General features: G+C 40.4%; 1 pseudogene; it reads right to left on the bottom strand.

The window, feature by feature from the left end:
* Positions 1-346: 346 nt before the first annotated feature.
* LOC115546650 (coiled-coil domain-containing protein 106-like) lies at positions 347-2877 on the bottom strand (annotated as a pseudogene).
* Between the last annotated feature and the right edge of the window lie 2899 nt (positions 2878-5776).

Raw genomic sequence — 5776 nt, 5'->3', positions numbered from 1 at the left:
AACGGCCAACGGCCACGGCCAGATGGCCTAGTGTGAGTGCACCCTAATACCACCTTTAACATGTAGCTAAGTGACATTCAAAATAAAGGTATATTACGAGGGACAAATAGTATTATTATTATTATTTTTTTTTAATACTTTATTTAAACATGCCAATTACAAAATATAAATACCATTTCAGGTTAAACATCTTTACAATGGGTCTTGCTCATTGCCCGAGACAATAGCAGCCAGTCTGTCTCTTGTAACATTACCAGGGGTCTGGTTATCTGCTAGGGGGCACGGGGAGGCCATGATGACGTCACAGGGTAGGGTTGTCCCATTTGGTAGGGGATCGGTTAGGGGTAGCAATGAGGGGTAGCAATGAGGGGTAGCAATGAGGGTTAGGGTTGACAGTGAGCAAAAGAAACGCGATTGGGCCTTAGTGAACCAGACCTGAGCTACAACCGAACTGCTCTAGGGCACCATCCCACAGTGACACAAACACCTAAGCTTTCTTAGACAGTGGAATCAGTTTTCCCTTTTTCTTGTGATGCTCAACATCCCTCATAAGGTTTGGATCATTAATCAACACTTCCAGACATTTTTTTGCAAAGTCCTGCAGTCGTTGCTGTGGTGTCTAAGTAACCAGCAACTCCTTGTATTTCTTCGGGGCCACAACAGCCAGCTCACAGATCGGGGCATTGGCGACAACAGTGTTTCGGTCGACACCGACCTTTCGATATGCCACACTCAGCTTTCTTCCTTTCTTGTACGCTTTAAGGACTTCCCTGTATCTCTTGATGACCTCCTCAGGATGACGTGCTGAAACAGATAGAAATGTAGTTAAGTATAACAAACATAGGAGTAGTGAAGTAGTGAATCGACACAGGGAAACACACATATAGATGCAAAGTGGTTGCAAAAAGTAATGAAGATTACATGGGCACAGAGCAATTATTGGAGGGTCCAAGATAATATACCCACCAGGAAGTTCATTTTGGAAAATAAACGAGAGAGAGAGAGAGAGAGAGAGAGAGAGAGAGAGAGAGAGAGAGAGAGAGAGAGAGAGAGAGAGAGAGAGAGAGAGAGAGATTGTGATGTCTACATGCCTGACACACATGAGGGGAGCAGCCTTATTTCTTGTTTTCTTTATGTTTGTTTGTTTTTATTATTGTCTGTATTGCTGTTATTTGCTTTGGCAACACTGTATTTTGGTCATGCTAATAAAGCGCTTTGAATTTAATTTAATTGAGAGAGAGACAGACGGACACAGACGTTGTGATGTCTACATGCCTGACACACATGAGGGGAGCTGCCTTATTGCCTTCCTCTCTTTACACTTACCTCTCTGCTTGCCATGTTGCCTTTTTTTCTTCTCTTTTTTCTTCCTCTTGTCTCTTTTCTTGTGACTCTGGTGGTGGTGCTTCTTTTTCTTCTTGCGTCTTTTCTTCAATTTATTGTCTGAATCTGAAGAATCAGTTGAGGATGAGGAGCTGGATGAAGAGGATGAAGAGGAGTTGGATGGACTGGAGGATGAAGTGAAAGAAGATGCACCAGGAGACGAGTTTGCAGAGGAAGATGTGTCAATTGTCCCACCGTCATCTGTATCTACAACATAATACAAAATACAATACCAAATGCATTACTAACTATGATGATACAATTGAACTCACATACATTTTTATCAACATTTACATTTATTAAGACTTTCAGTTTCACTGATTCATCAAATCGTGATCTCATCCGTTGGACAGATGTGTCTGCTGTCAATCAATGCTACAGATATTATCTTCCAGGTATTAACTGTACATGTGTATTGTTTGGGTAATAACACGCTCATGCTCTGATGTCATGTCTTGTCACCGTGAAATGTTGGCCTTTCTTCCACTCAATTGTATATATATTTTACAAAGCACCCCATCATTGTCAGGTGTGCAAACGTGTTTTCCCAAGAAAGTGTTAGGCCTACTTACTTTGACCAACTTGTTGGCGGAGGGAGTCTCTCTCCTTAGTCAGGTCACTGATTTTTTCTGTGACTGTGTGCAGCTTCTTCTTGGCCTCACGGAGCTTAAGCTGCATCTTCCTGATATGTAAAAATGCTGTTGGAGCTACAGTTCCCGCAGTATCTGGAATCACAGGGTAGAGAATTAAAAAAGCTCTAATCATAAAAGCAAGGTGAAGGTAAAATAAAATAATGAGCAGCTGAGCCATGAGCATTATATATATTATAACATATTATATTATATTTAGAGCTTCGAGAGTCGCAAACGCCAACAATCACTTTCTCCTCCAAGCTGCAGTTCACTCGGAGTGCAGGGAACGGTTGGCCCAGCCGGTTGGTCGTTGATTGGCTGTTTTACGTTACTTCACCCACGTTACCCACAGGGAGTGAACACTGATTGGCTCGTGTCGCCCTGCGACACGTTTCAATGTGCGGCGTGAACATACAGTAAGCCATGAATTAAAGTTTTGATGCATACAATCACACCAGTTTTTGGTGTGATATGGTAACCGTAGCAACGCTGGTAAACAAACCCTCGGAGCTCGGCTTTTGGCCGAGCTTTATACCATATAGGTCTTGCTGAAGGCATTTAATGGTCAAAATATTATTAATAAATATTCAAATATTAATATTAATAAACAAACAAACTTCGAATATGATTCAAAGTTCCGAGTTTGGAACCGATAAGCAGAATCGTTAAGCATGCATGCTAACGATTCCAAGGAATTGGTTCACTGGGAACCGGTTCTGAACAAGAACCGGTTCTCGATTCCCATCCCTACCAATGTGGTTGATTTATGTAGCACAAATCTATCAGTCCGTGTTATCCTGATCAAACATCTTTAATGAAAAGATAACACGCAGTCTTGCTTACCGTCACCGTTGGTGTCCATGTGAACAGCATGGTCCACAGGTGTAGTTTGCTTTTTCCTGGAAGAACCCGCTGTTGACTTCTTTCTCTTTCTCCCGACAGTAGGCCTACCTGGGTTTATCTCGGTATTTTGCGCATCGCCGCTGGGAACACTGGTATCGGACATTTTACCAGACCGTGTATTCATTCCTTAACATCAATGCCAATGCAGGCGTGCTGAGTGAGCGTGTCTGTCTAGGTTGTCAGTCACCGGTTGTCACTCATCAAAGTACAGCGGTGATGCGAGGTGATTGACAAGTTGACAACCAGTCAATATGATGGAGGAGGCCGGATGGCTCCTCCTTCAGCCTGTGAATGCATTTATGATTGGCTCGTTTCACCCTTGTCGTCACCCCGACCTATAATACAATTCAAACGTAATCTGGCGGGAGCTAGTCACATCGTAGCCAAATAATGCCTGGTTTAGCCACTGAGCTAAGAGAGCTTATTGAAGGCAGAACTAAATCTAAAAGAAGACATAGACAAATAATCAAATGGATGCAGAAGAAAAGGCTTCTAAGAAGATGGATGAGATGCCAAAAATGCAAACACAAGATGAAATTCAAGGAATCAGTTTGTGTGGACAACTATGCATGGTAAGTTTATTTATTTTTTACCCATACATGGGTATTTTGGTTCAGAATTTGGTAACACTTTATAATAACTACACACAATTCATCATTTATTAAGCATTCGTTACCTATTAGGTAATGGTTTGTTCACCATTAGTTATTTGTTGTTCATACATAATGTATCATTAGTAAAGCATTTCTTCACACAGTTATAAATGCGTTTGTTCATAGTAAATAAGCCTTCTAAAAAACTATTAAATAATGGTTTGTTCACCATTAGTTATTTATTGTTCATACATAACGTATCATTAGTAAAGCATTTTTTCACACAGTTATAAATGGTTTGTTCATAGTAAATAAGCCTTCTAAAAAAGTAATTTTACCATTATTATCTAGGTACTTAGGAATGTATAAGGCCGGTTAAAACCTGGAAGTTGATGATTAACAGACTATCTAGACCTACATTTGTTCATGCCTTAAATAAAATGTTATGATTTAGAAATAGGCCTCAACTAATAGCTGGGGTGTTAATACATATGTTACAAATACTTACCAATTAGGTTATCCATGATTAATTCATGAGTTACTACGGATTAGTTGACTACATGGTGTGAGCCCATCTAAAGTGAGCACTTTCTATGCTTTACAAAGCATTTATAAATGAATTGCAAACATAACCTGGACACAAATATGTATTATTCTATTTGGACATGCCTTCAGAACTATGCCTACGGATAGTTAGTGTTACTGCATCTTTAACAAGCACTTAACAACACTTAAATTCATGATTAACTCATGAGTTACTACTGATTAGTTGACTATATGGTGTGAGCCCATCTAAAGTGAGGACTTGCTATGCTTTACAAAGCATTTATAAATGAGTGGCAAACATAACCTGGACACAAATATGTATTATTCTAATTGGACATGCCTTCAGAAATATGCCTACGGATAGTTAGTATTACTGCATCTTTAACAAGCACTTAACAACACTTCAATTCATGATTAACTCATGAGTTACTACGGATTAGTTGACTACATGGTGTGAGCCCATCTAAAGTGAGGACTTGCTATGCTTTACAAAGTATTTATAAATGAGTGGCTAGCAGATACCAAAGAGACACAAGTTAAAACAAAATATTATTTTAAGAAAAGGGAAAGAAGCTATGTGCTGAAGTGCTGAAAACGTACAAATATTTATTTTAAACTACATAAATTCTTGTTTTCAACAAAGAACACACATCAAAAAAATACAGATAAAATATGAACAGTGGTATTGTACAGAAAATGTAAAAATTACACTACAGGAACACATGTAAAGCATAATTCAAAATGCACATAATTATTTATTTTTCAGTGGTAGCAGCTTACCACTGGTTTTAAGCGTGTTGACTGCGTCACCTATTTCTACATCGCCCGGAATTGTCAAGGCACAGTGTTCCGCAAATGCTTTCAATTTTGTGGAATGGGTATACGTTTTCAAAGCTTCCTTGTACTGGTCTGGGGCAACAATGGAAAGCTCGGCGATTGCTGCATTGACCACCACTGTATTACGGTCAACACCGACCTTTCGAAATGCCCCAGACATGGTTCCAAGCCTCTTGTAGTATTTAAGAATCTTTTTGTACCGGGCCAAAGCCTGCTCGGGATTCCGGGCTGCAATTAAGAGAACATACAATTAGTGCTATCTATAGTAGTAGTTTTATCATTTATATTACTGTACTCCTACTGTACTCATCACACACACACACACACACACACACACTATCTCCTTGCACACACACACACACACACACAGGCACACACACACACACACACACACACACACACACACACACACACACACACACACACATACAACGGCAACTATGCTCAGTATGTGTTGCCGGTGAGAGGCAGGAGAAGCTACAGTGGTGGAATGCCTTTCCAAAACAGCCAGATTCCGCCTCCAGTGAAGTCACTGGAGGCGACGTCGGTCTCGACTTTGGTCTCCAGTCATTCACTGTGTGAGTGCTAGAAACAATCACACATGCAATGTCACATCATATGGGAAGAGCCAGCCTGGAGAACACAACACAGCGAAGCAGGAGTGATGTAGCACCCAGGTGAGTGGAAAGTGGTGAAATTAGTATTTCTAACCTCTTTGCAGTGTTTTTTTCCATTTTAACCATCTTGGATGCCTTCTTTCTCCCTTTCCCCTTCTTCTCCCTCTTTTTGTCCTCTGAGGATGAGCTGTTGGATGACTCTGAGTCTGTACTCTTTGAACTCATCTCGGAGGAAGATGAGTCCAGTGTAGAGACACTACTGGAA

The sequence above is a fragment of the Gadus morhua genome, chromosome 7, assembly GCF_902167405.1.
Source record: "Gadus morhua chromosome 7, gadMor3.0, whole genome shotgun sequence".
Taxonomy (NCBI): Eukaryota; Metazoa; Chordata; class Actinopteri; order Gadiformes; family Gadidae; genus Gadus; species Gadus morhua.
Note: the sequence above shows the minus strand (reverse complement) of the source record. Positions and strands in the feature narration are given on the sequence as shown.